This window comes from Pan paniscus, chromosome 16 (genome assembly GCF_029289425.2).
Source record: "Pan paniscus chromosome 16, NHGRI_mPanPan1-v2.0_pri, whole genome shotgun sequence".
In the NCBI taxonomy this organism is placed as follows: domain Eukaryota; kingdom Metazoa; phylum Chordata; class Mammalia; order Primates; family Hominidae; genus Pan; species Pan paniscus.
In genome coordinates this window covers 69,189,203-69,209,420 of record NC_073265.2, presented here as the reverse complement: position 1 = coordinate 69,209,420, position 20,218 = coordinate 69,189,203, and the positions used below count along the sequence as shown (strand labels likewise).

Sequence of the window (20,218 nt, the reverse complement as noted above, 5' to 3'; positions counted from 1 at the left end):
CTTCCTCCAAGTGCCTCACCCCCACCCCCCCCATCTGCTTTTAGTGTTCATTCTTTTTTAATTTTTATTTTTGAGACGGAGTCTTGCTTGCTCTGTCGCCCAGGCTGGAGTGCAGTGGCACGATCTCGGCTTACTGCAACCTCTGCCTCCTGGGTTCATGCCATTCTCCTGCCTCAGCCTCCTGAGTAGCTGGGACTGCAGGTGCCCACCACCACTCCCGGCTAATTTTTTTTTTTTTTTTTTTTTTTTAGTAGAGACGGAGTTTCACCGTGTTAGCCAGGATGGTCTCAATCTCCTGACCTCATGATCCACCAGCCTCGGCCTTCCAAAGTGCTGGGATTACAAGCATGAGCCACCGCGCCCGGCCGTGTTCATTCATTTTTGTGTGTTAATCAGAGCTGAGTGGTGGGAATAAACAGTCACTGATGGTTCTAGCAGGAAGTACATATATGGGCACTATTACCTGGAATACATTCACATGAGCAACCACAAAATCTGGTTTTTACACTGCAGTTGTTTCTTTAGCAATGTGACACTGGGAAATCAGTGACTATTTCTGATTTGGTCTGTGACCTGGTCTTTTAAACTGTACCTTGCTGTGTTTTGTTTATTAATTTACTTTAAAAAAAGGTTTTTATGGCTGGGCGCAGTGGCTCACGCCTGTAATCCCAGCACTTTGGGAGGCCGAGGTGGGTGGATCACCTGAGGTCAGGAGTTCCAGACCAGCCTGGCCAACATGGTGAAACCTCATCTCTACTAAAAATACAAAAATTAGCCGGGTGTGGTGGCGTGCACCTATAGTCCCAGCTATTTGGGAGGCTGAGGCAGGAGAATCACTTGAATCCAGGAGGTGGAGGTTGCAGTGAGCTGAGATAGCACCATTGCACTCCAGGCTGGGTGACAAGAGCGAAACTCCATCTCAAAAAACAAACAAACAAAAAAAGGTTTTTATAAACCTCAACTCTTACTTCATGTGGCACAGAAAAATTAAATGGAAAGAGATCACAGGCCTAAATTTATGTGAAAATTATACAACATCTAGAAGAAAATTAAATTTTTTTAATTTTTACTCTTAAAAAGACACTTTAAGAACTCAAACAGAAGGTATTTGAATTATACCTCAATAAAGCTATTTTAAAAAGCTCTCAAAAAGGCAAACCACAGAATGGGAGACAATCTGTACCACACTAATATCTGATAAAGGACTTGTGATATGTGATACTCTTATAATTCAATAACAAGATCATCATCAACCTAATACTAAGCATGGGTAAAAGATTTGAACAGACACTTCACAAAAGCAGATACACAAATGGCCAGTAGACATGGAAAAGATGTTCTGGAAAACATGTTGAGCACCATTAGTCATCAGAGAAATGCATTTAAAACCACAGCAAGAGACCACGACATATCCTCCAGAACAGCTAAAATGAAAAAGATAGACAATGCCAAGCTTTTGGGAAAATGAGCAGCTGGAAGTCTTACACACTACTGATGATAATATAAAATTGTCTACTACTTTGGAAAACAGCTTGGAAATTTCTTATAAAGTTAAACATACACTTATTGTAGGACCCAGAAATTCCTTTCCTAGATATTTACCCCAAAGAAATAAAACATATGCTTATATTATTCATAGCTTTATTTATAATAGTCCAAACTGGAACCCAAATGTTCATCAACAGGGGAGTGAATAAACACACTTTGGAATATCCATGAGACAGAATGTCACTCAGCAATAAAAAAAGGAATGAACTACTGGTACATGCAACAGAATAGATAAATCTCAAAAACATGTTGAGTGAAAAAAGCCAGTCACAAGAGTACATAGTGTATTATCTGCTTTATGTGAAACTCAAAAAAGGACAATACATAGTGTCAGAAAGCAGGTCAGTTGTTGCCTGGGGCTGGGATGTGAGTATTGACTGAGTAAGAACTTTGCCTGGGGTGATAGAAATACTCTTCATCTTGATTGTGGTAGTAGTTACATGGGTGTACAAATTTGTCAAAACTCATAGAGATGTACACTTAAAACTGGTGCATTTTATTGTAGATAAATAATATCTCAATGAAGTTGACTTAGAAAAAAGTGTTTTTGGCCAGGCACGGTGGCTCACGCCTGTAATCTCAACACTTTGGGAGGCCGAGGCGGGCGGATCACAAGGTTAGATCGAGACCATCCTGGCCAATATGGTGAAACCCTGTCTCTAAAAATACAGAAATTAGCCAGGCCTGGTGGCTGGCACCTGCAGTCCCAGCTACGAGGGAGGCTGAGGCAGGAGAATTGCTTGAACCCAGGAGGCGGAGGTTGCAGTGAGCCGAGACTGCGCCACTGTACTCCAGCCTGGTGTCAGAGCGAGACTCCGTCTCAAAAAAAAAAAAAAAAAAAAAAAGAAAGAAAAGAAAAGAGCGGTTTTTTGTGAAAAATGATAAACACTCATCAGAAGCAATGTAAACAATACAAAATGAGAGAAAAATCACTGCAACTACTAATTTAAACTGGAAAGTTATTAATACCATGAATAAAGTCCTGAAGCACCATTATTTTGTTTGCCTTGTCATTTAAAAGGACTTTGTAATTGTAAATTAGAGGCTTGCTGACACTCTACCAGGCCCTCCCTACGTGGTTTGGTCTCTACTGTGATTGTCCCACTTCATTTCAGTTGTGTCCTCCTCCGGAGTCTGTCTCTTCTGCAGCTTTGCTGGGCTGTTTTCAGGACCTTCTGCCACAGATGTTTGCCTGTGCTGTTCCTTCTGCCTCTGCATCTGGTTAATGCTTACTTGCCTTTCAGATTTCAGCTCAAAGTTCACTTCTTCTGGATGCCTTCCCTGACTAGGTTAAATTCTGCAATTATAGTCTTACAAAACGTCACTGTCTCAATTACAGGGTTATATTTGTGTGATTTTTAAATCAATATATCTGTTTCCCCAATAGATACTAAGTTCTGTATGGGCAGGAACCATGGCTGTTTTTGTTTACCATTTCATTTCAGAGCTCAGTTCAGAACTTGGTAAGAGTTCAATAATATTTTTGTTTAAAAAGAAATGGGGGCCGGGCACGGTGACTCACACCTGTAATCTCAGCACTTTGGGAGGCTGAGGCAGGTGGATCCCTTGAGGTCTGGAGTTCAAGACAAGCCTGGCCAATATAGTGAAACCCCGTCTCTACTAAAAATACAAAAATTAGCTGGGCATGGTGGTGTGCACCTGTAATCCCATTTACTCAGAAAGCTGAGGCAGGAGAACTGCTTGAACCCAGAAGACAGAGATTGCAGTGAACCAAGATTGTGCCACTGCACTCCAGCCTGGGCGATAGAGTAAGACTCTGTCTCAACAACAAGAACAACAAAAACTACAACAACAAATGGGAATGAACATTAATTGGTTTTGATTATGTCATTTCGTAGCAAATGAGGCTGGAGTGAGGCTGAACATCATGTTCTCAGTAATAGCATGTGCTGTGGTTTGCTCCAAAACTCATGTTGAAACTTAATCCCCAATGCAACAGTGTTGAGAGGCTGGGCCTTTAAGAGCTAATTCGATCATGAGGGCTCTGCCCTCACGAATGAATTAATCCATTTATGGATTAATAAATTAATGGGTTAATGGATTAATGGGTTATCATGGGAGGGGAACTGGTGGCTTTATAAGGAGAGGAAGAGAGACCTGAGCTAGCATGCTCAGCCCTCTTGCCATGTGATACCCTGCACTGCCTTAGGATTCCACAGAGTCCCCACCAGCAAGAAGGCCCCCACCAGGGCCAGGCGCAGTGGCTCACTCCTGTAATCCCAGCACTTTGGGAGGCCGAGATGGGTGGATCATGAGTCAGGGATTCAAGACCAGCCTGGCCAATATGGTGAAACCCTGTCTCTCTAAAAAAAAATATATATATACAAAAATTAGCCAGACATGGTGGTGTGCACCTGTAGTCCCAGCTGCTCGGGAGGCTGAGGCAGGACAATCGCTTGAACCCAGGAGGTGGAGGTTGCAGTGAGCCAAGATCGCGCCACTGCACCCCAGCCTGGGTGACAGAGTGGGACTCTGTCTCAAAAAAAAAAAAAAAAAAAAAAGAAGGCCCTCACCAGATGCACCTCCTCAACCTTCGACTTCCTGACTTCCATAGCAGTACAAAAATACATTTCTTTCCTTTACAAATTACCCATTTCAGGTATTTCGTTATAAACAACAGAAAATAGGCTAATGCAGCATGGGAGAGTGTAATGGCTGTTTAATGGTTGTTGTCCATCTGTGAAGAACTTTAGATACATAATTTTTAATCTTCATGATGACCCTCTGAAATAGATATTTTCTGTATTTTACTGTTGAAGAAACAGGCTTAAAACCAGTAAGAAACGTGCCCAATGTCACAGAGTTGGGGGCATCTGACCTCCCAGCAGTCCTCACTGGCTCTGAGTCACTGGGCGTCCTCCTCCTACACCACTTCCTCCTGATCCCATGGGGCCACTCAGACCCTATGCTTCCTTCCCCATCCCTTTCACAGGCTGAAACTCCGCATGAAGGCCAACTGGGTGAAACTGGTTTCCCCACTGATGGTGAGGACCTTTGGTGGCCAGGTGGCCATCCCCATACTCCCTCTTTTTCACCTTCCACCCTTTTACATGTGTCCTCCCAGTTGTATTGGGAGGACTGCTTGCCACTATTTTGGATCTGGACACATTTTGCATAGTGTGCAAAGTTGCTCACAGGGAAACGTTGCTTGGTAACATCCCACAGACATGAAAATACAACACATCCTTTATTTATAATTGGGAGCTCTGTGTGGTTATTTCTGCTTGAAGATGCTATTAGGATCCCATCACCAGGACAGGGCAACGCCAAATCGTTTTTCTACAGTTTGGGTTTTTGTAGATTCATCTGCCTTATGACTAGAGGCAGCATTTTCAAGACAGCTGACTGAGCCTAGGACTATGATTTATTGCCTTAAAAGCTAAGCCTGACCGGCTCATGTGAGATCCAAACCCATGACCCATGATTCCTTACACTGTTTTAAAGTAGGAGGTAGATGACTAGGCTATTTGAGCAACAGAAGAATGTATATATAGAGTTTAGTATCATAAACTCTTGCAACATAATTATTTTGACACAATCTCATTTCCATTGACCTTGCTTCCTATTTCACTGAGAACTTCTACATCCTCTCTCTGCCACATCTACCTCCCCTGCTGCATCTAGACAGGTTACATTTCCCTTCCTGCTATTATGGTGAATCAGTTATTCTAAGGCCAACCCCTACATTTGTGTGTTAGACCTTGTTTCTTATTTCCTCTGCAGGAGGAAACTATTCTGTATCATACAATTTCCTGTCTCTAATGGACCAGTCCTATTAGCACCTGAACTTGCTATAGTTTCTCATATGGTAAAAGCAAACAAACAAAAAACCAAACACACAGTCTCTCAGTGACTACCCTATTTTTTGCTTCCCTTCATAGAAAAAATCCTCAAAAGAGCTGTCTATAATATGCTGTCTCCAATTCCTCTCCTCTCATTGTCTCTTGAACATGTATCAATCAGACTCTCATCCCCACTACTAAGTTCAGGGATGAATTCTCAGCCCTCAACTTCCTTGATGTGACATTTGACACAGTGAATGACTTTCTACATATTTTAATTTGACTTCTGGGACACTACTCTGTGCTGGTTCTCCTCCCATGTCGCTGATTACTCTGTTTCCCTTGATGAATCTTCCTCATCTCCCCAAGCTAAACTCTGTAACTCTAAATATTGGAGTGCCCTGGCTAGTTTTTGGCTTACTTCTCTTTCTTACCTGCCTTCATGTGCTAGATGTCTCTTTCAGTAGCATGGCTTTTAGGATCCACCATGTACTGATGACTCCCAAAATTGTATCTCCAGCCAAGACCTCCCGCTTCAACTCCAGACTCAAATATCCAGTTGCTGACCTGATGTCTCTCTACTTGGATGTTTAGCAAGCACTTCAGATTTACTGTCTAAATCTGAATATCTGAACCTCTAACCCCTGAATCCTTCACCATCTTAGTTAATGGCATTTTCATCTTTTTACCCACTTAAGGTGGAAATCTTCTGGACTCATTGACTCTTTTCTTTCTTTCACTATACACGTTCAATCCATCAGGCAAAACTGTGTGGTTCTTTCATCAAAATACATACAGGGCCAGGGATGGTGGGTCACACCTTTAATCCCAGCACTTTGGGAGGCCGAGGCAGGCGGATCACGACGTCAAGAGACCGAGATCATCCTGACCAACATGGTGAAACCCCGTCTCTACTAAAAATACAAAAATTATCTGGGTGTGGTGGCGTGTACCTGTAATCCCAGCTACTTGGGAGGCTGAGGCAGGAGAATCGCTTGAACCCGGGAGGTGGAGGTTGCAGTGAGCCGAGATCATGCCACTGCACTCCTGCCTGGGCAACAGAGTGAGACTCCATCTCAAAAAAAAAGTACATAAATTATTTATATTATATATAAATTAACATATAAATTATATAATTTATATAAAAATTAATATATATAATTTCATATATATATAAATTACTTATTAAACTACTACTATCCTGACTCGAGCCACTTGAAGTCCCTTGTATAGATTTTGCAGTGACCTCCTAGCTGGTTGTCTGGCTTATTTCCTTGCTCCTCTACAATTTGTTCCCAACCTGCAGTCAGAAGGGTCCTTCAAAATGTAAGATCACTTGTGTTCCCTCTCCATTCACAACTCAGTGGTTTCCGCTGCACACAGAGAAATAGTCCAAGTTCTTAAAATGGGCTCCAAGGCCTTTCACAATTTACTTCCCTGTGAACAGCTTGACTTCATCTTTCCCTTGCTCAAGAAGCTTCCCTACAGTGTCAACCACACTCCCTCTTCCCAATATCTGAAACCTCTTATGTTACTGAGTCTTTTTTTAGGATCTTGATCTCTGCCTTGGTAACATGGCTCCTGAGGCTTAAACAAAATTGGTGAAATGTCCACAGAGCTCTCTGGGGACTCAGAACCGTAATGAACTTCACACCTAGTGTGGCATGTACAAGTGCTGGTGCTTTGAAAGTACAATCCTTGATGGAAATGCAGAGTATGAATACTACATTGTTGTTAACTGTCAAGGATTTTGGAGCAAATGAGGAAGACTTTTCCCTCAAGGGAATCAAAGCTTTACCTAACTGGACAAGGGTGTTTTATTTTTAAAGGGTTCTGTCCAGGGTGCAGAATCATCAGAGTAGATATGAATACACAGGAAATCGATGCCTCCGGAATTCCGCGGGGGCACCTGACCCACAGCATTCTTCCTCCACAGTGCTGGGGTCGCCTCCATCAGTAAGTCCTCAGGCAGCTCTGCCTGCCTCTTCAGTGTCCTTTTGCTTTCACCCTTGTTGATATCCAATCAGCTTCTCAACCAGAAACTTGGTTCCTGGCAGTCATTCTCAAACCTTCTTCCATTCCTTTTATTCAACTAAAAATGGACAAATGCTGCCAATTTTACTTGTTAAGTATCTCTTAATCTACCCACTTTTCTCATTCTTAACTGTTATGCCAACCACTGATAGAACCTTTTTTTTTTTTTTTTTTTGAGGCGGAGTCCCGCTCTGTCGCTCAGGCTGGAGTGCAGTGGCGCGATCTCAGCTCACTGTAGCCTCCGCTTCCTGGGTTCAAGCAATTCTCCTGCCTCAGCCTCTGGAGCAGCTGGGACTACAGACGCGCACTACCACACCTGGCTAATTTTTTTTGTATTTTTAGTAGAGACGGGGTTTCACCATGTTGGTCAAGCTGGTCTTGATCTCCTGACCTCGTGATCCACCTGCCTCGGCCTCCCAAAGTGCTGGGATTATAGGTGTGAGCCACCGCGCCCAGCCCCTTCCCTCCTCCAACCCCCCCACCCCCACCCCCCGCTTTTTTTTTTGAGACAGAGTTTCGCTCTTGTTGCCCAGGCTGGAGTGCAATGGCGCGATCTGGGCTCACTGCAAGCTCCGCCTCTCAGGTTTGGCCATTCTCCTGCCTCAGCCTCCCAAGTTGCTGGGACTACAGGCGCCTGCCACCACGCCCAGCTAATTTTTTTTGTATTTTTAGTACAGATGGGGTTTCACCATGTTAGCCAGGATGGTCTGGATCTCCTGACCTCGTGATCCACCCGCCTTGGCCTCCCAAAGTGCTGAGATTACAGGCGTGAGCCACCGCGCCCGGCCCAGGCCACAACCTTTTTGCTCATGTATCCATATCTACACCTGTCTCCATTTGGTACATTTGATACAGCCAGCGTATTAATCTTAAAAAGGAAATCTAATGTCACAATACTGCTTAAAAATCATTCAATTAATTCCAGCACTTTGGGAGGCCAAGGCAGGAGGATCACAGGTCAGGAGATTGAAACCATCCTGGGCAACATGGTGAAACCCCATCTCTACTAAAAATACAAAAATTATCTGGGCCAGGTGATCAAGGTTAAGGTGATAAGTTGTGTTGATAGCACACCTTGATATCATGTGATGAAAAGGCATTTAATCTTTGTGGTATTGTTTCCCCAAAACCCATAATCCCAGGAAAACATCAAACGTAAATTTGGGGACATTCTACAAAATACCTAACCAGTATTTCTCAAAACTGTCAAGGTCATCAAAAACAAAAAGTCTGAGGAAATTTTCACATTTAAGAGGAGCCTATAGGCCAGGCACGGTGGCTTACACCTGTAATCCCAGCACTTGGGGAGGCCAAGGTGGGCAGATCATAAGGTCAGGAGTTCAAGACTAGCCTGGCCAACATGGTGAAACCCTGTCTCTATTAAAAATACAAAAATTAGCCAGCGTGGTGTTACATGCCTGTAATCCCAGCTGCTAGGAAGGCTTAGGCAGGAGAATCGCTTGAACCTGGGAGGTGGAGTTTGCATTGAGCCCAGATAGTGCCATTGCACTCCATTCTAGGCGACAGAGTGAGACTCCAACTAAAAAAAAAAAAAAAAAAAAAAAAAAAAAAAAAAAAAAAAAAAAAAAAAAGGAGCCTATAAAGACACAGTGTGGTACCCTGGACTGGATCCTAGAACAGAAAACAGATATCACTGATATCACTGGAAAAACCAGTAAAAAAAGTCTGGAGTCTATTTAATAGTAATATATCAGTGTTTCTTAGTTTTGTCAAATGTGCCATGGTAATGTAAGATCTTAACTTTGGGGGAACTGGATAAAGGATATGTGGGAACTGTTAGTATTATCTTTGCAACTTTTAGGTGAATTTCAAATTATTCCAAAATGTTCATTGAAAAACAAACAGATGGCTGGGCACGGTGGCTCACACCGGTAATCCCAGCACTTTGGGAGGCAGGGGCAGGCAGATCACGAGGTCAGGAGATAGAGACCATCCTGGCTAACCGGGTGGAACCTTGTCTCTACTAAAAAAAAAAAAAATACAAAAAATTAGTGGGGCGAGGTGGCAGGCACCTGTAGTCCCAGCTACTTGGGAGGCTGAGGCAGGAGAATCGCTTGAACCCAGGAGGCAGAGGTTGCAGTGAGCCAAGATTGTGCCACTGCACTCCGGCCTGGGTGACAGAGTGAGACTCCATCTCAAAACAAAACAAACACAAACAAACAAACAGACACTGGCTGGATGCGGTGGCTCATGCCTGTAATTGCAGCACTTGGGGAGGCCGAGGCGGGTGGATCACCTGAGGTCAGGAGTTCGAGACCAGCCTGGCCAACATGGCAAAACCCCATCACTACTAACAATACAAAAAATTAGTCAGGCATGGTGGCGGGAACCTGTAATCTCAGCTATTTGGGAGGCTGAGGCAGAAGAATTGCCTGAACCCGGAAGGCAAAGGTTGCAGTGAGCTGAGATCATGCCATTGCACTCCAGCCTGGGTGACAGAGCGAGACTCTGTCTCAAAAAAAAAAAAAAAAAAAACCAGACAAACAAAATACAAGCTCATGTCATCTGGACCCAGGTTCTTCAGCTTCATCTCGTGCCTCTCTCCTCTTGGCTCTTGGTTGATTAGCCATTGTGGACACCTTTCAATTCCTCTAAAATATCATGCCATGTTTCCCTTTAGAACCTTTGTATATACAGTTGTTTCTTCATGAAAAATTTTCCAGTTTTTCTCTCTTCCCTGTTCTCACTCTCTCACCTAAAGAATGCATACTTAGCCTTGTGATTTCAGCTGAAAAGTCATTTCCTTGGAGTGGGGGTGGGGGTGATGGTGGAACGGGGGAAGGAGGGGTCACCAGCAACCTCCTGATCTATCTAAATGGAGAGAATGCTCTGTGCAGGCTGGCTGTATTATCGTTTGCATGATAATTTTATTTCTTCCTGCAAATTGGCACTTGGTTTATACATTGATTAGTGGTAGTACTTCCCAAACACACCCAGTGAGACCGCATGGCACTTGGTTATTGGGTTTTCCCTGGTGACACTGTGGCTTTTCTTTTAAATTTCTACAATGACTACCTACCACCCCGAGCTGAGGGAGTCAGCCCCTTCTGAAAACTAGCTTGCCATACCACCCTTAAAGTGTGGTGCAGCGCTTCAGCTATAGCTCCATCAGCAAAGAGTACAATGGGGTTTCTTCTCTTGACCTGGACTTCCAACAGCAGCTGGGGATTTTATTAGCTTAATAAGTTGCTCTTCCCACCTTGTTGTCGCATGACACAGACTTCCTCACTGACTCAGCAACTATCTGCCGAGCATCCGTTCCACACCAGGCCTGGTGCTGAGCAGTGAAGATACAGGTGACTACAGAACATGGGCCGGTTTCATACTTCACAGGATGAACAAGAACAGAGCTACAGAGCTAATAAAACAGTGCTGTGACAGAGGAGGAGGTGCATTTTAGTGTCAGTTTTGGAGATCCTGGGTTAGAATCTGATAACCTTTATGTAGTACGTACGTGAGCTAGGGCAAGACACAGGATTTCCAAACCTGTTTCCTCTTCTATAAAAATACTGTAATAATATGTACTTTGTGGTTCATTTTGAAGAACATAAGAAATTTAACTTGGCACCTGGCATTTAGTAAACTCAAAAATGGTACCTATTATCACTGGCCTTATTGTAGTCCAGATGCCCATTCCCCTCTCATCCTCCAGTGTTTTTTTTTTTAGACAGAGTCTCGCTCTGTTGCCCAGGCTGGAGTGCAGTGGCATGATCTCGGCTCACTGCAAGCTCCGCCTCCCGGGTTCACGCCATTCTTCTGCCTCAGCCTCCCAAGTAGCTGGGACTACAGGCGCCCACCACCATGCCCGGCTAATTTTTTGTGTTTTTAGTAGAGACGGGGTTTCACCATGTTAGCCAGGATGGTCTCAATCTCCTGACCTCGTGATCTGCCCGCGGCGGCCTCCCAAAGTGCTGGGATTACAGGTGTGAGCCACCATGCCTGGCCTCATCCTCCAGTTTTTAAATTTTTCCCATACTAATCAGCCTTATGTTTACCCACAAGAATCCACTCACACGACTGTGCAATAAGGACCACTGAATATTTTGTCGGGGAGAGAGGTGAGAGGCCACATAAAATATAACTGAAAAAAAAAATCCTCTTAGACATTTTTATTCTTCAAATTTTTCTTCCTGGCTGTGTTGTTTCCAGGGACTTTCCCCTTCTCTCCTCTCCCTCCAATGCAGGAGAAACTAGCCTTCTTATCCCCACAATCTTTTCTTTGTATTTGAGTGATTTCCCTCTACTCTTCCCTTTGGGAAGCAACTTTAAGTCCTGTAGTCATCTTATGTACAGCAGTTGAGGGATCATGTTTTTATCATTTTGGCTTCTAGCTCTCTACCCCAAGTGTCTTCCAGAAGTACTTCTTAAAAAAAGAAGTCATACACATGGTACTTTCCTAGGAGGAGTTCTAGTGAATAAAATGACTGTCACTCAGACTGGAGTGCAGTGGTGCTCATTGCAGCCTCAACCTCCTGGGTTCAAGTGGTCCTCCTGCCTCAGCCTCCCAAGTAGCTGGGATCACAGGTGTATGCCACCACAACTGGCTAATGTTAAATTTTTTTTGTAGATATGGAGATCTTGCTTTGTTGTCCAGGCCAGTCGTGAACTCTTGAGCTCAAGTGATCCTCCCCTCTCAGCCTGCAAAAGCTTTGGGATTACTGGCATGAGACACTGTGCCCAGCTACATGTTTTTTGACTTAACACATAGGGTCAACCAAAATTTCCATGTTTTTCATATGATGGTCTCTCCTATCACATGCTTTCACAATGTTTATTTAACAGTTAAAAATTTTTTTGAACTTTTATTTTGCACTAATTTTAGTTTTACAGAAAAGTTGCAAAAATAGTACACTTCATCTAGCTGCCACCAACATTAACATCTTATATAGTTATAGTATGACTATCCAAACAAGGACATTAACATTGATACAGTATGATTAACCAATCTACAAATCTTACTGGTATTCCCCAGTTTTCTCACTAATGTCCTTTTCTGGTCCAAAATCTAAAACAGATCGTGCAGTTTAGTTGTCATGTCTCCTTAAAGCTGTGACAATTCCTCAGTCTTTGTCTTTCATGACTTTGGGACTTCTGAAGATTACTAGTCTGGAATTATATAGAATGTCCCTCAATTTGGGTTTGATGGTTTTTCATTATTAGATTGAGGTTATACATTTCTGGCAGGAATACAACAGAAAGCTGTGTCCTTTCCAGTGCATCATACTGGGGGGAACATATGTCATCTTATTAGTAATGCTAACATTGACTACTCAGTTAAGGTGGTGTCTGCTAGGTTTCTCCACTATTAAGTTTCTTGTGGGGATATATTTTTAAGATTATGGTGTTTTTGTGATTATGATGTTTCTCATCATTCTTCCACCCACTAAGCTTAGCATCCATCAACAGTTTTCATCTGCAACAATTATAACTGCAATGTTTGCTTAATGGTGATTTTCCATTTCTATTATTCCTTCCACTTTTATTAACTGGAATTATGTGATAGGGAAGCATATCTCTTCTCTCCTAGTTATTTATTCATATCAGTGTGCACTATGGATATTTATTTTATGGGTTATGATGTAAGATTATCATTATTTTGTTGCTCAGATTGTCCAAGCATTAGCCATTGGGAACCCTGATTCAGCTCCTGGCTCCCTTTTGTCATGCTCCCTTCCTTTCAGAGCATGTCCTTGCTTTGCGGCTCCACAAGATGCTCCAGTCTCGGCTCTGATTTTCACTGCCCCAACTCTAGAATCAGCCATTTCTCCAAGAAGCTCTTTTTTTTTTTTTTAAATTGGAAAATGATATTAAGAAACCAAGATCTTGATGTTAGATTTCATTGCTACTGGTGTGTTATTGCTTCCAGGTCCTCTCACCAACAAAGCCAGTTAATAAAATATAGGAAAAAATGTAAATAAAGATATTTCTATATATTTTGTGTCTTTTTTTTTGTTTTTGTTTTGTTTTGTTTTGTTTTTACACAATATTTATTGAGTGCCTCCTCTCCCGAGTCCTTGCAGTCTCTAGGTCACTTTTTCTGCTTGTAGATTTTGTACGCAAGCCCCAGAAAGATGGCTGGGAGCAGGGGTGCTGCGTACTGTTCAGTGAGACCCATAATGTGGCTGTAACTGTCTTCTTCATACTGCAAGAACACGGCCGGCAGATCCAGCTCCTCATACAGTGCCTTCACCTGGACTACCTTCTTGGCCTTCTTCTGTCCGTAATTTTCCTTCAGGATCTGGTACTGTTCCAGAGTGGATTGTTGCAGACACTGAACCACCAGCCAGCTGCATTTGTTGTCCTGGATGTCAGTGCCAACTTTGCGGGTCACAATGGGGTCCCCAAAGAGGTCAAGGTAACCATCCTGAATTTGTAAAAACTCTCCCATCTCCAGTAGGATCTTCTAAGCATTGGCGTGCTGCTTCTCACCATCAATTCCTACCATGTACATGGCTGCAGCTACAGGAAGGTAGAAAGAGTAGAAAGCTATCTTGTACTTGACAATAGATTTGTACCTCTTTTCAGTGAATCTGCCAAAATCCACATTGTCCTAGGGGCTGTGATGAGGTCCAGGGTCTGCCCAATCTCAGGCTGATAGGAAATCTGCAGGAAGAGCTCGATCAGGTTCAGGTAATAGGGCTGTGCTTGGCAATAGAGCTTCAGCAGGTAGTAGATACATGCTTCCAGAAGGATAGCATAATTGATGGCATCCTACCCCATGTGCATCTTCTGATAACAGCAGATCTGTCCCCAGCAGGTGAGGGATGAATCCATGATGTCATCTGTCACCAGGAAGAAAGCTTGCAGCAGTTCCATACACCAGCCCACAGTCAGGCCCTCTGGAGACTATCAGCATCCTGTTTCCTTGACTCCACCAGCTGCTAGCACCATCAAACCCCGGTGATACTTGCCTCCAATGGCATTGTACTCCAGGACCTCCTTGAGCCGGGCAATAGCATCTCCTGTCTCTGAGTGCCCCATCTCATCCTCAGTCAGCACCCCAACGATCTGGGAGAAGTGCTGAAAGAAATCCTGCTTTTCTTGGGCATAAACATCTGATTTCTGGTCCCCATTCATTCTGAGGGAGGAGCAAACGGCTCTGTTCCTGGATGCGGGTTCCTGCCATATCTATCTGTGTGTGTACACTAAAAACCATGTGTTCATACCTCAGATTGACACCTCTGATTCTAATCCAAAACAACAGGGGTCATTCTAGCCTTCCCCCTTTTCTTATTTGTAACTTGTTTTTCCAACAGGGAGAATCCTGATTGTCATTGGTCACAACAACTTTACTTATTTGTTCAATGATATACAGATACAGATAAGGTAGATTCACAATTGCTAATTTATACCCCTGTGAAAAACAAATGTACTAACCAGAGGACAATATTTGTATGAAGTTGTTTTTGTCTTTAGTCTTATGACACAGTCAAAATAAAAGTTTACTAAATTACTTAAGTATTTTCTTCTCCACCCACTTTGTGGTGGTGATGTTAGTTATTTATAACACAGTTTTTTTTTTTTCTGCTTGCATTCTATTTTGGCTTGCCTCCACACCCTGGTTGACTGGATGTATGTGTGTATGTGAAACATTACCATAGTTCTGAGTCAGAACTATATACAAAGCTACAATCAGAGAAATGCTACTCTCTCCTCATCACTGCTACTCCGTTCCCATCCTCTCATTGTTTCCACCCAGCTCTCACCCTTTCCCTGTAGGTACCCAGAGTTTGTTTTTGGTTTATGTTTACTGCATTCCCCCTACAATGTATATTTTCTTTTATCTCTTATTTTAGGAAGATATAACTCACATAACATTAAACTCCCTTTTAAAATGTTCAATTCAGTGGTTTTTAGTATAGTCAAGACTTGTGCAACTATCACCACACTCTAACTTTAGAACATTTTCATCAACTCAAAAAGAAATCCTGTACCCCAGTTCCACCAGTTGCCCCAGGCAACCACTAATCTACCTTCTGTTTCTATGGGTTTGCCTGCTCTGGACATTTCATATAAACAGGATCATACAATACATGGCCTTTTGTGTCTGATTTCTTTCACTTAGTATTCCTTTTTTTTTTTTTAAGACAAGGTCTTGCTCTGTCGCCCATGCTGGAGTGCAGTGGCATAATCATGGCTCATTGCAGACTGCCTGGGCTCAAGCAATTCTCCTACCTCAGCTTCTCGAGTAACTGGGACGACAAGTGCGTGCCACCACGCTTGGCTAATATTTAAAAAATTATTATTTGTAGAGATGAGGTTTTGCTATGTTGCCTAGGCTGGTCTCAAACTCAAGGGCTCAAGTGATCCCCCCACCTCGGTCTCTGAAAGTGTTGGGATTACAGGCATGAGCCAGGCAGTATACCATTTTCAAAGTCCATCTGTGTCACAGTATATACGAGTACTTCATTCCTTTTTATGACTAATATTCCAAGGTATGAAAATTCTACATTTTGTTTAGACATTCATCAGTCGGTAGAAACTTGACAGAAATTTCCACTTTTTCATTATTGTGAATAGTGCTGCTATGAACACTCATAAGCAAGTTTTATGTGAACATGTTTTCTTAAGTATATATGTAGGAGTGAAATTACTGTGCCATATGACAACTCTGTATTTAACTTTTTGAGGAACTGCAAAACTGTTTTTCAAAGTGTCTGCATCATTTTACATTCCCATGGGTATGAGTTTCAATTTCTCCACATCCTTGCTAATACTTGTTATTTCCTTTTTTTTTTTAAATTACAACCATGCTAGTGGGTGTGAAGTGGTATCTATTTGTGGTTTTGAAGTGCATTTCTCTAATGACTAGTGATGTTGAACATCTTTCCATGTGCTTAAAGGCTATTTATATATCTTGTCTGAAGAAATGTCTATTCAAGTCCTTTGCCTATTTTAAAATTGGATTATCTGTCTTTTTATTGCTGAGTTGTAAGAGTTCTTTATATATTCTGGATACAAATGCCTTATCAGATACATAATTTGCAAATATTTTCTCCTATTCTATAGGTCGTCTTTTCACTTTCTTGATGGTGTCCTTTGATGCACAAATATTTAAGTTTGATGAAGTCCAATTTACCTATTTTTTTCTTGTTGCTTGTGTTTTTGGGGCCATAACTAAGAATCCACTTATGAACTTGATGATGTAAGTGATGAAGAATTTATGCCTATTTTTCTTCTAAGTGTTTATTGTTTTAGCTCTTACATTCAGGACTTTGATCTTTTTTGAGTTAAATTTTGAATATGATGTTAGGCAGGGGTCCAACTACCTTCTTGTGCATGTGGACATTCAGTTGTCCCAGGACTGACAACTAGTGTTTTAGTTCGCCTTCTCCCGCTCATGTTTTTTGACTTATTACACATTATTAAGGGCCTAATTAATCATAGATGAAGATGAGCATATTTCCCCAGCCATGCTTATTATCTTCCTAGTAATTATTCAAGGCGTCCAAAAATTGAATGTGATAAGTTAAGCCTTGGTCCTAGCCCACAAGGTGGACAGAATGATGCCCTGGTGACAGAGCTGTTCTAATTCAAGGATGGAGGGAGTGGTAAAAGGTAAGAGGCCATCAGTTCAGCCTCACTGGCTGGCTCCTTATCCTGTAGCTTTCAATCCTAACCTCTAATGGGTAAAGCCCAAAGGTCAGCTCTTCTCTCCTATTCTGGCTTAAATTCAGTATTAATCAGCTGCTAACGAATTGTTGAGCTTCTATGGGTAGCTCAGGTTGATGCTGCTCTCTTTCTAGTAATCTACCCAGGAGTCCAGTTGAACTGTACTTGTCTTTTGGAGACAAGTCTCGCTCTGTCGCCCATGCTAGAGTGCATTGGCGCGATCTCGGCTCACTGCAACCTCCGCCTCCTGGGTTCAAGCAATTCTCCTGCCTCAGCCTCCTGAGTAGCTGGGGTTACAGGTGTGCGCCACCACGCCCACCTAATTTTTGTATTTTTAGTAGAGACGGGGTTTCACCATGTTGGTCAGGCTGGTCTCAAATTCCTGACCTCTTGATCCACCTGCCTTGGCCTCCCAGAGTGCTGGGATTACAAGCGTGAGCCACTGCGCCCAGCGGAACTGTGCTTGTCTTAACTATTTTGCTTTGTCAACAATCTTGCTTTAACACCTCGGAATTGATCTAACAGGTGGATGTGGGGTAGGGTTGGAAAAAAGCACCCTTTCTTCTCATTATATAAGAAATTACATTATAGAAATTTGAGAAAAATAAAATGAAGAAAACAAAAATCACCTATATCACAATCCTCTGATATATTTTTTTCCAGTTTTTACTATGTTTTTATAAAATAAACTTGACATTATAATAGATATTTACTTTTATACTGTTTTTTCTTTTTCTTTCTTTCTTTTTAAGAGACAGAGTCTCGCTGTGTCACCAAGGCTGGAGTGCAGTGGTGCGATCATAGCTCACTATAACCTCTTTGAACTTCTGGGCTCAGGGGGTTCTCCTGCCTCAGCCTCCTGAGTAGCTGGTACTATAGGTATGAGCCACCATGCCTGGATAATATTTTGAATATTTTTTGTAGAGACAGAGGCTCGCTATGTTGCCCAGGCTGGTCTCGAACTCCTGGCCTCAAGTGATCCTCCACCTCAGCCTTGTTCTTTTCTTTTGTTTTTTTGGTTTTTTTGACACGGAGTCGTGCTCTGTCACCCAGGCTGGGTGCAGTGGCGTGATCTCAGCTCACTGCAACCTCTGCCTCCTGGGTTCAAGTGATTCTCCTGCCTCAGCCTCCTGAGTAGCTGGGACTACAGGTATGTGCCACCATGCTTGGCTAATTTTTTGTATTTTAGTAGAGATGGGGTTTCACCATGTTAGCCAGGATGGTCTCGATCTCCTGACCTCCTGATCCACCTGCCTTGGCCTCCCAAAGTGTTGGGATTACAGGCGTGAGCCACCTCGCCTGGCCGTTTTTTTCTTAACATTATAATATAACCATTCTTTCATTTAAAAATTCTTTTAAAACATTAATGAAAAGAGAGATGTGTCTAATTTCACGAGGTACAAATTTTTTACATGGAGATTGCTTTTAGTTTTTTACTATTATAAATATTTCCAAAATAAACATTTATGTACATAAATATTTTTTCCAGATAATTACTTTTTTAGGTTAAATTACCAGATCTAGAATTATCTGACCTAAATCTATGAATATAGTTAAGCTCTTGGAGAATACTGCCATATTGTTTTTCAAAAAGCTTACTGTAGACCAGGCACGTGGCTTATGCCTGTAATCCCAGAACTTTGGGAGGCCAAGGAGGTGGACAACTTGAGGTCAGGAGTTCAAGACCAGCCTGGCCAATGTGGTGAAACCCTGTCTCTACTAAAAATACAAATAATTAGCCAGGCATCGTGGCGGGCACCTGTAGTCCTAACTACTCAGGAGGCTGAGGCAGGAGAATCGCTTGAACCTGGGAGGTGGAGGTTGCAGTGAGTCAAGGTGGTGCCATTGCACCATCTAGCATGGGTGACAGAGTGAGACTCTGTCTCAAAAACAACAACAACAACAAAAACCAAAGAGCTTGCTGTAATTTACACTTTCATTAACTGTCGTATGAGAGTGAGTGCCCTTTTTACCCCAAAACATTGTACCTTAAGACAGGGTAAGAAGCAATATGATGAAAAGGAGGAGGTAAATGGAAAAGGGAGATCAGGCCATCACTTGAGAAAGAATATTCATTTCTGAGTTCTCTCCTTCTACATGAGTATGTGATGGGGCTATTTTGCCATTCTGATTTTCTTGGGGGCTTTTAGCCTTGCCTTATCATGCATCTAGGGAAACAAAAGATCTTCAATCATAAGATGCTTTGGTGCTGCTGGCATTCAAACTTATCATTTGACAGGGAGGTGAAGGAAATTAAATCGCACAGTCTGGACACTTTGGAACATCCTTCCTCCCTCTGTATTTTCTTCTCACCCTTCATATCTGATTGACAAATCCTGCCACTCTGCCTCCTCTCTGTCACCACCTCTCCATACCTATCACATTCTCTAGTTCAGGCTGTCATCATCCTTCACTTGAATAGAATGAACAAATTACCTATGGTCTATTTATCGAACAGTACACATACAGTAGTGAAAATCATGAACTAGGGCTAAATTTTTATTTTAAAGTGCAGTTAGATTTGTTACTAGTTGGATGCATCTAAATTATCGAACTAAAATATCATGCCAAATTTGTTGTTTTCTTACAACTTTATCATGGGTCTTTGCTGAGAAAACTTACTTGAGGTCTATAGCTATGTCTCTATATTGTATCTACATCTCCATATGAAACAGAGCATTTCAGCTCTTTCATATTCCATCATTGCGAATGAAATTAAATAGGAAATTTCAAGCTGGTAGGGAAGAAACTGATGGCAATGCTTGAGGAGGAGAGGGATCAAATGAAATGCTGAATTGTGAGGGAAATCCACCTTAACGTGATTCATGTCAACTTCAGAAATTTTAATATTTGTGGTAAACTCTCATGCCCACACTCTTCAGAGAAGGTCTGAGAGTTGAATATTGCTTAGAAGGCAAGGAAAATTGAGAGTAGAGAAATGCTGTGTTTCACCTCTGTTGCATGCACTTAAGAGGAAGAATTTATAAATGGCAGACTTGGGTTACTTTGCTATTCTATTTTAGCTCCTATTTTTTGTCATTTTTCTTGATGTTTTCTTCTCTTTTATTGTAGTATCTTTTTTTTTACACATGGTAACTATGGACAGCAGAATTTCTTACAAACTTATTTCCTGAAAGTAAAATGAGAGGAAGAATTTATAAATGGCAGACTTGGGTTACTTTGCTATTCTATTTTAGCTC

The 20,218-nt window shown here is 42.2% G+C and overlaps 1 pseudogene; it reads right to left on the bottom strand.

The window, feature by feature from the left end:
- Positions 1–12,333: 12,333 nt before the first annotated feature.
- LOC100978869 (farnesyl pyrophosphate synthase-like) lies at positions 12,334–15,331 on the bottom strand (annotated as a pseudogene).
- Positions 15,332–20,218: the final 4,887 nt, after the last annotated feature.